The sequence below is a fragment of the Dasypus novemcinctus genome, chromosome 6 (genome assembly GCF_030445035.2).
Source record: "Dasypus novemcinctus isolate mDasNov1 chromosome 6, mDasNov1.1.hap2, whole genome shotgun sequence".
Taxonomy (NCBI): Eukaryota; Metazoa; Chordata; class Mammalia; order Cingulata; family Dasypodidae; genus Dasypus; species Dasypus novemcinctus.
The window spans coordinates 1182455-1198883 of record NC_080678.1 but is presented as its reverse complement, the minus strand read 5'-3'; the positions used below and the strand labels follow the sequence as shown (position 1 = coordinate 1198883).

Here is a 16429-nt window from a genome sequence, read left to right as displayed (position 1 = left end):
TGCTGAAGTCTTAAGCTGGAGCCCCAGGAAGTCAGTACGCAGGGGAAAGAGAAGCAAGCCCCAGAAAGAGAGGATCTGAGCCAGGAGAAAAACACAGAGGAATAGAGATCGCCCTTTAGACATGGCAGAAACCTCAGGGAAAGAGACAGAGGTGTTCACCTGATAGTCTACAGCTGACCTTGTGGAGAGAGGGAAAGTCTAGGGAGCCACATAGTCTACACCTGACCTTGAGGAGAAAACAGAGGAGCTGAGCCAAGAGGAACCCAGGAAGCCTAGGTTGGGAGAAGTGTTTGCCAAAGGGCATGGGTCTATGTACTCTGAGAGGGGGGTCTTTGGCTTTTGGCTGGCCATGGAGTCCACTTGGGAGATCTTAGGTGGGGGATTTGCCCGTGGATGAACCCTACTCTGAGAGGGGTTCATCAGAGGCCTTTGACTGATTGTAGCATCTAAAATGGAGATTTTTGGATTGAGGACTCACTAATGGTTGTGCATCCCATGTACTCTAACTAGAGTCCAAAAAGGAGACCTTGTTTGGATGGTTCACTAGTGATCATGCAACCAGTGTATTCTGACTTTAGATTTTTGGATGCTGTAGTAGTTTGATATAATTGATGAGTTCCAAGAAAAAATATTGGATTATGCTTGTAATCTGATCTGTATCTGGGCATGACTGTGTTATGATTAGGGTGTTGAATCCCCACCCCTTACTGGGCGGGGACTCACAGATAAAAGGCATGGCAAAGAACAGAGTTGAGGGTTTCTGATGCTGGAGCTTTGATGTTGGAGTTTGATACTGAAGACTTAAGCTGGAACCCTGGGAAGTCAGCATGCAGAGGAAAGAGAAGCAAGCACCTGGAAAAAGGAACCTTGAACCCAGAGAAAAGCAAGCCCCAGGAATGTAGGAACCCAGAAAGCCTGAACCCTCAGAGACATTGGCACCCATCTTGCTCCAAATAGACTTTGGTGAAAGAAGTAACTTATGCTTTATGGCCTGGTATCTGTAAGTTCCTACCCCAAATGAATACCCTTTATAAAAACCAACCAATTTATGGTATTTTGCATTAGCACCCTTTTGGCTGACTAATACAGATGACATTGACTGAATATGGAATCCAATGAGTAGACAATGGATGGAGAGATTGCCAGGGGGCTGGTTGTTAATGTATGTTCATGAAAAGTATAGAGTGATGATAAGCACAGCATGCAGTCCACAGCACATACATTAGATGGAGGGTTAGTGGGAGGCTGTATTGTTCTTTGAAATTAAGTACATGTTGGCAATAGCATAACTTTCCCCACTATTTCTGGAGTATTTTCATCATCCTAAGCCCAATTCATATTCATTTTTGCTTCCTCCCACCTCTTGTAACCATCCTGGTTTCTTTCTCTATGTATATTCCTTTATAAGTATTTCATATACGATAAATCATATTGTATTTGTCCTTTTATTTTTGGATTACTTTACTCAATATGATGTCTTCAAGTTTCCTTTCTTTTTACTGAATAATATTCCATTATATGGATATACCACATTTTGTTTATCCTTTCATCTGATGATGGACACGTGGTTTGTATGTTAGTTTGAAGTTCTATGTACCCCAGAAAAATATGTTTTTAAATGTAATCCAATGGGTGTGAACATATTGTAAGCAGGACCTTTGATAAAGTTACTTCAGTTAAGGTGTGGCCCACATCAATCAAGATGAGTGTTAATCCTATTACTGGAGTCCTTTATAAGTGGAATGAAATTCAGACACAGAGAGTGACAGTCAAAGGGAGCAGTCAGAAGATAGACATCAATGGAACCCAGAAGAGATGGGAGAGACCAGGAGATGTTGCCATGTCCTTGTCATGTGACAAGCTAAGGATCAAGGATCACCAGCATTCAGCACCAGAACACCACAGTCTTTGGATAGAAAGTATCACGTTGATGATGTCTAGATTAAGACTTTTTCCTAACCTCCAAACTGTGAGTAAATAAATTCCCATTTTTGAACCTTACCTATTTCCTGGTATTTGTTTGAGCAGCCTAGGAAACTGAAACAGGTTGCTCTCACCTTTTTGCTATTGTGAATAATGTTGCTATGAACAATAGTATAGCTGTTTGAGTTCCTGCTTTTGATTCTTTTTGGTATATACCTAGAAGTGAAATTACTGCATCATATGGTCATTATATGGATAATTTTCTGAAGAACCACCAAACTCTTTTCCACAATGGTTGCACCATTTTCCCATCCCACCCACAATGTAAGAGGCTTGTTATTTGTCCACCTCCTTCCCAACACTTATTATCCATTTTTTAAAAGTAGTACACATTCTAGTATGTATGCAATGGTATCTCATTGTAGGTTTTTTTTCATATTGCCTTTAATTTGCAGAAAATGCTTTCTGCTGATTGTCTTTGGATACTTTTCCAGAAGAAAAATATGACCTTTTCTAGGTTTAACAATACAAAAAAAAAAAAAAAAACAAAAACTCTATTCAACGTGACACAACTTCTAGCAGACAGAGCAAGTTTTCATTTCAACTAAAATCTGTGGTCTTCCGATTTGTTCTGTTCATAATTGCTTTCCCCTAACTATGGTAACTGCCACAAAATGGTCCTGAAAATGACTCCAAAGCAATGGGAGAATTAGAAGTGTGCTTTTTGTCTTGCTGAAATAAGACCAGTGGAGTTTATAAATTCTGTTGTACCAAAGTACAAAAATTAACTTTCTGGGCCCTAGCAAGGAATTAATTTTATTATGAATGATGTTGAGTTAGGCCAAATATATGGTTTTCAAACTTGCATTCACCTGTAGCACGTAAACTGCTACAGGACTAAACTGCTGCTGCCAATGTTGGGAAATAGATGGTGATGGTGTTAGTGGTGATTTTTGTTCTAGTGTGTTTGATAAATATTGATAATTTAATATGAAGCTGAAAAGCTTTATTTTCTGCCATGTTATACCTTTCTAGTTGACAAGTCAAATCAACCCTTGGTTGCCACAGGAAAAAAATCAGTGCATCTCTCAAGAAAAGGGCTGTAATTCATAGGCAAGGTGGCAACATGGCATCCATGAGGCTATGAGGCAAACTGCTGAGGCATCGTACTGGTTATCAAGAATGTCTGTGTCCATGACACCTTTTTCATACAGCAGGGACCCCAAGAAGGAGGAAGCTGAGACCATGTGGGTGAGGGGTGCATGATGTGCAGTGGAGCCTGAGAAGAACTGGGCTCCCAGCCCATTGCACATCCCTGGTATCTGGGAGCCAGGTGTGATGGGGCAGTTACTTACAGACCACAGGTTGTGGTGCTGGTTAGAACCAGTAGATGGACTCTTGCACTCATGGTACTCATGGGTAGCATGCTGGTATTGGCAGGCATCCCCAGGCTGGACCAATTGCCATGAGCTTGGAGCATAGATAGGAATGCAAATGAACTGTAAGGTTAAGCTGGAAAGTTGTTCATATGAGTATATGGACTGGGATGGGGGTTGAGTGGTGGATCCTCAGGGCAGTGTATCTTCCACAGCCATGCATGAAGGAGATTGAGAAAGGACCTGCAACCTGAGGCTGGGGGCTAGCAGGTGGGCAGAGGGCACTGGATCTGTTGAGAACACCCAGCTTACACATTTTTTTATTGCTTCTTTCCTTTCCATCAGGGAAACCTTTTGCAACTGTATTGCATTTAATTTTAAGAGCTGTGATCTCTTTATTCTGGTAAGCTGTTACCACTATGACCTGGGTCTCTGGAAAGCAAAGGCCAGTGATCATCCACTGGGGATGCCTAAGCCTCACTATGTGAATGCAGGGCTCTTATTTATGTAAGGAGTCCAACATGATCTGGCCCCCACTCTTGAGCTTGTTGTTGAGTTTGACTTTGATAAAAGAGATGGGTGCCCTCACCCAGTGGGCCTGGAAGATGGGCAGGTTGCAGTGGGTGGAGACACAGCCAGCACCTGCAGCTCAAGCTTGCCCCCAGCATCTACTTCCAAATCACATATCTGTAGCGGTGGTTGTAGTTGTCAGTCACCAAGTCCAGGAGTAAGCAACATGTGATGTTGGGGTCCAGGCCAACACATTCACCTTCAGTACTAGGAACATCCTCTGGCTGTCCTTTGTGATAATTACCTGGTTGAGAGTTCCTTGAAGCACAGTCACAGCTCACTCTGCTCCAGGTGGGTGCCCAACTCACACTCAGTGAGGACCCCTTCTCACTGCCCCTCTGCAGCTCACTCTCCATGTTGCTCAGCAAATGGCCCACTCTGTACTGCAGGCTCTTTCCCAAACTTGCTGCCCAAAGAAGCTCATCCTCTCACCTGTCCCCTTCCCACCACCCCCCAAAGCTCCAATTTCCAGGAGTGGAAACCAAATCTTCCACTTCTGGTGGCCACTCTTGAGAGTAAATGGGCCACTCCAGCCAAGAACTGCAAAGTATCTCAGGTCCTGGGTACTGATCCCGAAGGAGGGTAAAGATGGACATTTGGGGGAAGGGGATGGGCGAGTTAATATGGTTCCACTTTAACTCCCACAAGACGTGACTAGAGGGGGCCTCTGGGGCTCTCACAGTTTTAATTTGAATTTCTGTAATGGCTAATGATGTTGATCTTTTCATTTACTTATTGACCATTTGAATATATCTTTGTAGAAATGTGTATTGAAATCTTTGCCCCATTTTTAAATTGGGTTGTTATCTTTGGTTGTTGACTTGCAGGAGCTCTTTATATTGTGGGTATTAAACTCTTCTCTGATACTTGGTTTCCAAATATTTTCTCCCATTTTGTAGGTTGTATTTCACTTTCTTGCTAATGTATTTGATGCACAAAATTTTAAAATTTTTATGAAGTACCTTTTATCTCTTTTTCCTTTGGTACATGTGATGTTGGTATAAAATCTAAAAATCCATTGCCTCCTACTACAAGGTCCTGAAGATATTTCCCTATGTTTTCATGTAAGAGTTTTATAGTATTTGCTCTTACACTTAGATATTTGATATATTTTTCATTAATTTTTATGTGTGGTAAGAGATAGGAGTCCACAATCATTCTTTTGCCTGTGGATATCCAATTGTCCCAGCATCATTTTTTGAAGAGACAATTATTTCCCCATTGAATGAACATATCTCCTTTGTTGAAAATCAACTGACCATAGATGTGTGGATTTAATTTCAGGCTCTCAATTCTAGTCCAATGGTTTATAAGTCTATCTTTATGCCAGCACCACACTCTTAATTACTTTAACTCTGTAGTAAGTTTTAAAATCTGGAAGTGGGAGACCTTCAACTTTGTTCTTTTTTAAGATTGTTTTAGCTATTTGAGGCCCCTTGCAATTCAATATGAATTTGAGGATCAGCTTTTCCGTGTCTACAAAACCCGCTGCTGGAATTTTTCACAGAGATTGCACTGTGTCTTCCTTGGAATTTACTATATATCAGAACATGTCATCTGAGAATGGGGATAATTTGACTTCATCCTTTCCAGTTTGGGAATCTTTGATTTCTTTCTCTTATCTGATTGCTCTGACTGGAATGTCCGGTATAATATTGAATAACAATGGTGACAGCAGGCATCCTTGTCTTCTTCCTGATCTTAGGGGGAAAGCTTCAGTCTTTCACCATTAAGTATGATATTTGCTGTAAGTTTTTCATAAATGTCTTTATGATATTGAGGAATTCCTCTTCTATTCCTGGATTTCTGAGGTTTTTTTTTTCCCCATGAACTGTTTTATTTTGTCAAATGCCTTTTCTGCATCAATTGAGATGATCATGTGAGTTTTTTCCTTTACTCTATTAATGTGTTATATCACAATGACCGATTTTCTTATGTTTAACCATCCTTACATTCCTAGAATCAATCCCACTTGGACAGGTAGTATAATCATTTTTAAATATTTTATTTAATAAGATATATACTACCTAAATTTTGCCTTTGGTCATATTCAAATATATAACTCAGTGAATATATAATTCACAATGTTGTGCTACCATCACTATTTTCCTTTTCAAAACTTCCATCACCCCCAATAGAAATTTTGCCCCAATTAAGCTTTAACTCCCTATTCCCTACTCCCTCCCCAGTCCCTGGTAACCTTTATTTTAATTTCTAATTTTATGAATTTGCTTGACTAATTATTTCATATCACTGAATAGTTTCCTTCTGTCTGGATTATTTAACTTAACGTGATATCTTCAAGCTTCATCCATGCTGCTGATGTATAGCCACTATTGTTACTCCTATCACTACTACCAATGTTACGGTTGTTGCTGTTACTACTACTACTGTTATTCCATCACTGATACATTACCACCATTGCTGTTATTACGCTCACTAAGACTACTGTTATTATAGCTACTGTATTGCTGTTACTACTACTACTACTGTCAGTCCTGTCTCTACTATCATTACTACTGTTACTACTGTTACTCATGTCACTACTATTGCTAATTTATTACTACTGTTACAGCTACTATTGTTGCTCATGTTGCTACTACATACTGCTGCTACTGTTGCTCTTTTCATTATGACTACCATTACTAATGTTACTGTTAGTTTTTATTACTGTTATTACTACTACAACTGTTACTACTACTGCTGTTACTTCTATTCATACTTTACGGTTCCTACTCTACTGTTACTCCTGCCACGATTATTGGTACTACTGTTACTCCTGTCACTACCATTACTGCTCCTACTCCTATTGTTACTACCCTGTTGTGGGACGTGGGGGTCCCGGACGGGGGGAAGAAAGCCTCGTGCAGCCGTGGAGGCTTCCCTCGGGGGCTCCGAAGGCGTGGAGGGCACGCGAGATTCCGAAAGAAACTCACGGAGACAGGCTGATGGCACAAGTCTGGTTTATTGCGGAAGGGGACACAGCTTTATAGGGTTAGGGACTGCGTGGAGGGATTTGATAGGTGCGGGCGGGTACTGCTTCCTGATAGGTGATTGTAAGCGGTTGCTAGGCAGAGGGCTGGCTGAGAGGTTTGGAATAGGGGAGGGGAAAGGGGGAGTGAGAGCTGGCCGGATGTTGGGCTAGGCGGGAGATAGAGAGGGGGAGGGCAGCGCCAGCCAGCCGCTAGCAGCAAAGGCCTAGTCAGGCGTGGTCACCTTATCTAGGCCCAGCGGGCAGAGGCACTGTCACTTCTTGCCGCACTGTTTGCTACTGTGGCAAGCCGGGCGCCCTTCCTCCCACACCCCGTTACTTCTACACACACACATATGCATATGCATAGTTACTGCTACTGACTACCATCCTTATAATTTACTTCTTTTTTTTTTTGGTACTGAGCCAGGGATTGAACCTGGAACCTCATATGTGGGAAGCCAGCACCCAACCACTGAGCCACATTGGCTCCCCTGAGTTGGTTTTTTCTTTTGTTTTGCTAGTTTGTGGGATAGCCTCCTCCTCAGTAGGGGCCAGCCCTGGCGGAAGGTAGACACGTAACCTGGAGCCAGTGGTCAAGGGAAGGGCTGGTACGGGCGCAAGCCCTCAGCCCGCCCAGGCCCACTACGAGGCGGCCGGTACGGATGCCACGTCCTCGGGCCGTTGGTATGCGGCGCTCCAAAGCCCGCCCAGTCATCTAGGCTACACCCACTGTTCCCGCCAAAAGGCAATATCCGGACGGCTCCCCCACTCCCCCTTCCCCCTCCTCTTCCCGCCTCCCCTCACTGTGACGCCATTCCCGCCCCTTCCCGCACCCCCCCTCCTAGCAGTTCCGTGTTGCTCCTTACCAATCCTCATCGAAAGTCTCCCCAGCACGCCTTATACGGCATCCCAGCAAGAACTCTGCCCGCCCCTCCGCCACAGCCCTATATAATCTCTGTACATTCCCGAATAAACGGCTCTGTTACAGCTCCACAAGGGTGTCTCGTCTCCTTCGTCCCCGCCGCCCTCCACACCTTGCACGCCTCCGCCGGAGACTCGGCCAAGTCTCCCGCCTCGCCCTCGCCTCCGGGAAGAGTTGCCTGGCCCACGGCTGCCTGTCCCTCGGCCAGGCTCAGACTGCCGCTGCCACACTAGTTGTTTGTTTTATTTTAGGAGACACTGGGAACCAAACCCGGGACCTCCCATATGGGAAGCGGCACTCAACTGCTTGAGCCATATCCACTCCCTATAATTTACTTTTATTTTCTGTTCTATTCACTGTGCTAAGCATATGGCTCTTTTAATCCACACAAACCCCTGTAAAGTAGGTCCTGCTCTTTCTCCTGTTATCCTTAGGAGGACACTGATGTTTGGAGAACTTAAGAAAACTGCCTGCACCTCATGCTGATGAAGGACAGCACTGGGTGGAAGAACCTGCGGAGGCTTTCCAATGCCCTGGTGCAGAGCAGCCAGTGGGGTCGACTTCTTTCTACACGTACCATGTATGCAGCTGCTTTGCAGTAGTCAGTGTCCAGGATGGCCAAGTGGGGGTGGGCTTCTTCTTACAGGTAAGATGTGTGCGGCTGGTTTGCAGTGGCCAGTGTCAAGGACGGCCAGTCCTTCGCCTCCTTCCTGTTCTCTGGTGGCATCCACCACTCTGACCCCTGCTTACTTCTGCAGCCTTCACTCGTGACCACTTAGCCTGAGCTGCTGTGCACTGGCTCAAGTTTGGCTGATACTTTTCATGGGAACCCATTCACTGAGGGATGTGCTGCACTGTTTGCTTCGCACGTGTGTTCTGGGTGGTCTTTGGGCAGACTGTCAGCTTCTAGGTCTGTCAGTGAGCTCAGCAGTCCCTGCTCTGGAGGCCTGTGAGCCTGCAGTGGGAGGGGGACATGCCTGGCATGATGTGCTGTGAGGAGAAAGCCAACGGCTGCTACGGCAGCTCCCAGGAGTGCTCGTCCAGGCTGGGATGCTGTAGTGGCCTAAGCCTAGACGTGCAGGACACATCCCTGTGGGCCAGAAGAGGAAGCCGCGCCTGTGAACAGAGCTCCAGGCTGAGCAACCAGCACCAAGGGCTTGGATGGTGCAGGGACCGAGCAGTGCAGGTGAGGCGGGAGGGAGGCCAGACAAGGTGGGCAAGGCTGGGCCCAAGCAGGAAAGCTGCATTTCGGAAAGGTCACCGTGTTCATTTCTTTTGCATCTTTCTGCATGCTATCAGACATCTCTGAATACACATTTGAAGACACGTGTTTAATGCAGATAGATTTCCAAAGGAAGATTAGATGTGTATTATTTTCTGAGCTCTAGGTGGAAAAGAGGACAGAATGCTACATCCACACCAATGGAAGGATCCTCTTCCAGGTCAGGAAAGGCCCGGGAAGGCCCCAGGACCTCTGCCCTGGGACCCAGGCTGTCCTGGTGAAGGAAAGCTGCAGCCTGAAGGCACTGGGTGACCAATCACCCGGGCTCCCAGAGGTGGGGATGCAGCTCCGGCCTGCAGTGGGCAGGCCTTACTGACACTGTGTGGCAGAGCCCTTGCTCCTTGTCTGCTGCTTGCACCCCACAGGTCCCTGCAACCTCGGATCCCCCAGCCTGGCTGGCTCTGATGTTTCCCACCACCTCCCACCGCTCTCCAATCCCCCGGTCTCCCTGGACTGGGAGAAGTGCTCTGGTCCTACTCTTCCGGGACACGCTGCACACTTGCGCATCCCGAGCCGGAGGAAAGAGAGCATGACCAGGTTTTGCAAAATATTCACGACTTGCTCACCTCTTGGTTCCGGGGTCTCTGCAGAAAGGTTACTTCCTCAGAGAAGCTGCCTGAGCAGTTCTAAAAATGGCCATGCAGAGCCCTGCCTACATGCATGCACACCCATGCATGCTACACACATGCACACATGCATGCTCACACACACCCAGGCATACATGCACGTGTGCATATGCATGCACATACACAAGCACACACATTCATGTGCACACACCCACACAAATGTGCACACGCAAACACCCAGGCATGCATGCATGTGTGCACATGCATGCACAGACATGTACAACATGCACACACCCATGCGCACACACCCAGGCATGCACGTGTGCACACACATGCACACACAAGGACTCTTCATCCATTGATCCTGCCTTCTTTTTCTCTGCAGCACTGATCACCGCTGAAATTGCCCTGCATGCTCACCTGTCCACGTGGTTTTTGTCGGTCTCCTTGCTTGCTGAAATGTAAATGTTGTGAGGGCTGGAATTCCACCTCCTAGAACCCTGTCTGGGAACAAAAGGGGCCACTCAAGAAATGTTTGAATTTGTTAACTAAAGCGAGTGAAGTGTCTGTTGACCAACGTCCCTCTGGCCTGGGGCTGCTCCTCTCCTCCCCTCCCACGTCTAGGGCTCCGCCCGCAAGTTTCTCGCTGAGTTCCCCATCCTCTATTTCTGAATCTCTGCTGCTTTACCAGACTCTCTTCTTTGACACAGGGGAGGAGAGCTGTGCCCTGGCATAGACTGTCTCTTGGTGACAGCCTGCATGTAACAGGGACACTCACGGAACGTCTCACAGATGTTCCTCCCTCCCTCGGGGTCTGAGGAGTGGGGCTGCCTGCAGGGCACACCCCCTGACCAGGAGGGGCTGTCGGCCCTGCTCCTGATTTCCAGCCCAGCTCAGGGTGCACCCTGTGACCAGGAGGGGCTGTCAGCCCTGCCACTGACCTCCAACCCAGCCCAGGGCATACCCCATGACCAGGAGGGGCCCTGCCGGTCCTGCTGCTGACTTCCAGCACAGCCCAGGACGCACCCCCTAGTCAGGAGGGGCTGTCGGCCCTGCCGCTGACTTCCAGCCCAGCCCTCTGTCAACTGCCCTCTCTCCTGTGTCCCAGCAAGACCCTGGAAGGCAGAGCAGGGTTAGAAGGGTCAGCGCTGGATGAGGGCAATGAAAGGAGACCAAGGGCGCGGTTCTCAAATGGGGGAGGTGGCTTTGTAAATGTGCCCAGGACTCGCCTACAGACTCACAATGAAAACACAGCAAGGCCTTATCTTCGTGTGAATATTGGAACAGAAGAGACGCCGCTGTAAGAAAAGAATGCCAACAGGGCACCTGAGCGGGGGGTGGGGTTGGGGGGGTGTGGTGTTCAAGAATATGAGCATCTGGACATCTGAGGTCACGCTGAATGCTCAGCATCAAGGTCTGAAAAATCATAAAGGACACAGGCTTTTGTCAGGTTTATGGGAACCACTGAAAATTTTATTTTTATTTTCTGCCAATATCTTATTTTAGAAAATGTTTTAGGCCAGAATTGACGAAATAATCTGTTCAGATTCTTATCGTGTACTTGAAAAAAAATATTTTATTTGATAGCTGCATTTTAAAAAATGTTCTACAGTAACTTAAGACACTTGGACATGTCTTCCACTTTAATTTTTCTTCACAACATTCCTTTCTTTTCATAATAAACTTTTTTTTAAAGATTTATTTATTTACATCCCCCCCTCCCCCCGTTATCTGCTCTCTGTGTCTATTTCCTGCGTCTTGTTTCTTTTGACCGCTTCTGTTGTCCTCAGTGGCACAGGAAGTGTGGGTGGCGCCATTCCTGGGCAGGCTGCACCCCCCTTCACGCTGGGCGGCTCTCCTTACGGGGCGCACTCCTTGCGCATGGGGCTCCCCTACATGGGGGACACCCCTGCGTGGCAGGGCACTCCTTGCGCGCATCAGCACTGCGCATGGGCCAGCTCCACGCGGATCAAGGAGGCCCAGGATTTGAACCGCCGACCTCCCATGTGGTAGACGGACGCCCTAACCACTGGGCCAAGTCCGCTTCCCTCATAATAAACTTCTAATCATCAAAAACAATATTTACCAGGTCCTCTCTGTGCAGAATGCTATGCTGAGCAGTTTTGCCTTGAAAAGCAGCTACTCATGTGTGTGGAAATCACAATTTGTCCTAGAAATTCCCTTTACACTGGATTTCTCTTGGTTTGTGTTTCAAAAATATTTTCTTGAGGTTCAGTTTATCACATGCTTTATGAATACTGGATAGTCCACAAAGCTTTATCGTATCTCTATTTCATTTCAATGGCTTTTTAAAAAATAATGCAATAAAGACCACATTAAATATCTGAATTGTTAACACCATTTAAAAATTTATATCCTTAAATTCAAGTAAATATTAAGTAATCACACTTATACAAATCCAAAATATAAAGTCTCCTATTACATCTTTGAAATATCAACATATATGAAAATATTTTTGTCTCAACATCTTTTATCACTGTAGTTTATTTAAATATAGCAATAACTTTCACATTTCTTCTCAACTAATGGTAGCTTAGCCATAGCTTCCATATCTAGACAAAATACTCATCTTGCTTAATTCCAGATCTTTTTCACATTGAGTATCACTTGCCTACAGGATGTGAAACCATTCTGAGGGTTTTCATCTATCTTTGATTTTGCAATTGGTACAAATATGTGACATCCGGTTCACTTGCCTCACTAGTTTCTGACGCATACCCTAAGCCCCTGCTCACTGCTGATTTTGGCAAATGTGCAAGGAACTGTGTTTATCCAGGGTTGAGAAGGGTGACCTCTTTGAAACGCTGATTGATAAAGTTTTTAAAACCACGATGGCTGTAGACTAATCCTTTTTTGGGTACCAAATGACTTTATTTTAAGAAATGGTACCAATGAAAGAATCTGGTGGACGTCGATACAACCTATAGAAAAGGTAAACTCAACACAGGTGCACTAGCCTGCGGCTCTGGGGAAGCCGACATAAGGTTTAGCTGTCATCATCACTGCTTCCCAGAGCGTGCTGGTCAACAAGACGCTCCGCTGAGGCAGGATCCGGGGCCCCGTCTTGTGCAAGCTGGTTTTGTAGTCACCCAGTTCTTCAACTGACTTCTGCTCATTCAGTAATGGGGCTCACTGAAGTCATACAAGTGGGGGTCATTTTTGTCAGTGGCCAGTTTGTGCTGTTCCAGTAGTGACTGATTCACCTTTTCCCAGGTGTAATGCACACTCCACTGCATTCCGCCCACTCTCCCAGTCGTCTAGTCCTGGTTTCTTGATATCCTGAAGGAAGATTCCGCTGCCTCATGGTTCTGCAGCTTCATTAGTTTCTCAGCGGGTTCCCTCTCCTCAAGAGGTTGATGAAGAAAATATTTGGCAAAGTTCTTCAAAGCCACATCATCATGGTCAAAGTAGTAAGACATGGACAAGGTGGACGTAAGAGGTGTGGAGCACCAGGTGGACCTGGCGGTTGATGGAAGCCTCCAAGTCCTGGGTGTCGTTCTGGCCTACCTGAGGCGGGATGTGGCCGTCAGGGCTGCTGAGGAGGGCGGGATGTGGCCCTCACGGCGGGCTGCTGAGGAGGGTGGGAAGTGGTCATGGCGGGCGGCTGAGGAGGGCGGGATGTGGCCCTCACGGCGGGCTGCTGAGGAGGGTGGGAAGTGGTCATGGCGGGCGGCTGAGGAGGGCGGGATGTGGCCCTCACGGCGGGCTGCTGAGGAGGGTGGGATGTGGCCGTCAGGGCGTCTGAGGAGGGCGGGATGTGGTCACGGCGGGCGGCTGAGGAGGGCGGGATGTGGCCCTCACGGCGGGCTGCTGAGGAGGGTGGGAAGTGGTCATGGTGGGCGGCTGAGGAGCAGTGGGATGTGGCCCTCACGGCGGGTGGCTGAGGAGGGTGGGATGTGGTCATGGCGGGCTGCTGAGGAGCAGTGGCGGCTGCACTGCTGAACGGACGGTGGAAGGCGGCTGGGGCCGCTGGCCGACAGGTGAAGGCAGGACTCTGTTCAAGCACTGCTGAAGCAGGAAACTTCTGCGACGCTCCGCGAAAACGTCTGGCCCATTTCATTCTTTAATGGGTATTTTAAATAAGGAAAAGGACCAACTAAAGAAGATGAGATAGACAAATTAAAGAGGATATATTGTGCCTGCCATTTTATTTTATTTTCTATCTTTTTTGCATTCTACATTTTTTCCCCAAATTCTACTCAATTTATTCATTTTTTAAAAGATATTACATTAAAAAAAATATGAAGTCCCCATTCACCCCCACCGCCCCCACTCCACCACTCTCCCCACAGTAACACTCTCCCTCATCATCATGACACATCCATTGAGTCTGGTGAGTACATCTCTGGGCATTGCTGCACTCCATGTCCTGTGGTTCACACCGTAGCCCACACTCTCCCACGTTCCATCCAGTGGGCCATGGGAGGACATACAACATCCGGCAATTGTCCCTGAAGCACCACCCAGGACAACTCCAAGTTCCGAAAATGCCTCCACATCTCATCTCTTCCTCCCATTGCCCGCACCCAGCAGCCACCATGGCCACTTTTTCCACATCAATGCCACATTTTCGCGATTATTAACCACAATAGTTCATTAATAAGATATCATTAAGTCCACTCTAATCCTTACTGTATTCCTCCTTCCCGTGGACTTTGGCTTGGTTGTGTCCATTCCACATCTATGTCAAGAGGGGGTTTAGATTCCACATGGATACTGGATGCAATCCTCCTGCTTTCAGTTGTAGGCACTCTAGGCTCCATGGTGTGGTGGTTGACATTCTTCAACTCCATGTTAGCTGAGTGGGGTAAGTCCAATAAATTAGAGTGTAGGAGCTGAAGTCTGTTGAGGCTCAGAGCCTGGCTATCATATTGTCAGTCGAGAGATTCAAATCCCCTAGATATATCTTAAACCCCAGCACCAACTACAATTCCAGTAAAGTAGCATGAAAGACTTGTGAAAAGAGATCCCATCTGAGTCCAGCTCCATCACGCAGAAACACCAGCTCCAAAGAAGGGCCAACTGACATGGCAGTTTGAACCCAATCTGCCATGATCATAGAACCTGTGGGTCCTTTTAGCCCTCAAAAGGACCAATACCTGGGGTTGTATCTACTTTATCTGTCTCTGAGACTCTGCTCAGGTGTGCATAAGGGCAATCCTTCTGACAACCTCCAGACTCTTTTTTTAGAGACTCATAGCCATATGAACTCATTTGTCCTTTCCATTTCCCCCTTACTTTAGGTCAACAGCATTTTTAACTCCTGTTATTGTATGTAGACAGGGATATTCTTCTGGTCCACGCTGAACCTTTAATTCAAGGTCGTTTTCTAGTTACATCATCAGCTGGTACTTGGTAGTGATCCCTCGGTGCCAGGGAGGCTCATCCCTGGGTGTCATGTCCCATGCTGGGAGGAAGGCTTTGCATTTACATGCTGAGTTTGGCTTCAAGCCTGGCCACATTTGCATAACACAGACGCTGTCAGGAGGGAACTCTTAGGCACAGTGCTGCTCTAGGACTTGTTCTTATTTCAGGTGTATAGGCTCACAAGCATAGTCATTAGTATCAGGGGCTCACTTTTGGACCCTCATTCCTTCCTGGTCCTTACCGTTGCACCTAGGGGACTGCCGCTGCTCCCCTAGGGACCACGACAGAGCCCACCCCCCGGCCAGGAATCCAGTACCCCCCCCCAGCTGTTGTTTTAATTGTTTCCACTATAAGTATACCCAAACATTTCCATGCACCCTGGACACATGCCCTGTATAACTCCCTGTCAACCATATATCACCTGTGAATAAAATTCCATACCAGTATTCCTCCGCTGCCATTGTTGAACCACTCTGTGATCCAAAACTTCCTGAAAAGTGAAGCCCATAAAATGTCAGGTTCCCTTACTAGTAAAATGGAATATAGCAATGAGTAAAGGTTAATATAGAATACATATAGATTTGGAAAAATTCTACATCCTATTTTTTTCTTTTTTTTTCCTAATTATTGAGCTTCTCTTCTCAAGAGCCTTAGATCACAGTAGTTCATCTATACAATATACAGTACTCTCATATATCCATTATAAAACCTTTTCCCTTCCACAGCAATAATCTTTTAACTTATTCATATCATATTTACTGAAACTGATGGACAGATATTGAGACAATAGCTTTCAAACAAGGTGACATTTGTGTTTACATTGTGGTTTATACTTTAGGCTATACAGTTTTCTAAATTTTTTAGTTATCCTATGTTTTACATTATGGTTTACATTATTAGTCTGTCGGCCCCTATATGTTTTTGGTGTAATATTACATGTTTTATATCCATCCTTGTGTACTCTTGTGAAACACTTCTTTTGCCCTCACATTTACTTTGGTTCCATCTATTCAATATCTATTTCCCCCTCCCTTTGGGGCCCACAGTGACAGTCAATCTTCATTTCTTGAGGAGCCATGTTCAGAGATGATACTTGCAACAGTGTTGAGCGCTTGACTTGCTCAACTGCCCTAATGCCCTGGAAGCCACCCTTTCTCTTGAGAGATACAGTTCCTTCTATTTGATGGCATTAGTCCTTCCCAGGTTGTGGGTCTACATTCACTCTCATTATATGGGTCTCTACCCAATGGTATAACCCACTCTGGCAAAATGAGCATTCAGATATTCCCTAGGAGTCTGTCCTGCATCAGATTATCCCCTTTGAGTATCTTAAACAGATAACTTTCCTAATTATATGTTGATAAGGTTTTCTCAGCATTTTACTTTCAACCAACACCTGACAATCTTCTATGTTCGTATGTTGCCCCT

At 46.2% G+C, this 16429-nt stretch overlaps 1 long non-coding RNA gene and 1 pseudogene across 1 annotated transcript in view; one reads left to right on the top strand and one right to left on the bottom strand.

The window, feature by feature from the left end:
• The window catches only part of LOC111767373 (uncharacterized), a 111655-nt gene extending 100337 nt beyond the window's left edge, over positions 1-11318 (top strand). Inside the window, exons 3-4 of the long non-coding RNA XR_011648972.1 lie at positions 8200-9584; positions 9999-11318. This is a non-coding gene — a long non-coding RNA (uncharacterized lncRNA). The remainder of the gene's footprint in view (positions 1-8199; positions 9585-9998) is intronic.
• On the bottom strand, positions 3012-7558 carry LOC101411873 (T-box transcription factor T pseudogene; annotated as a pseudogene).
• Positions 11319-16429: the final 5111 nt, after the last annotated feature.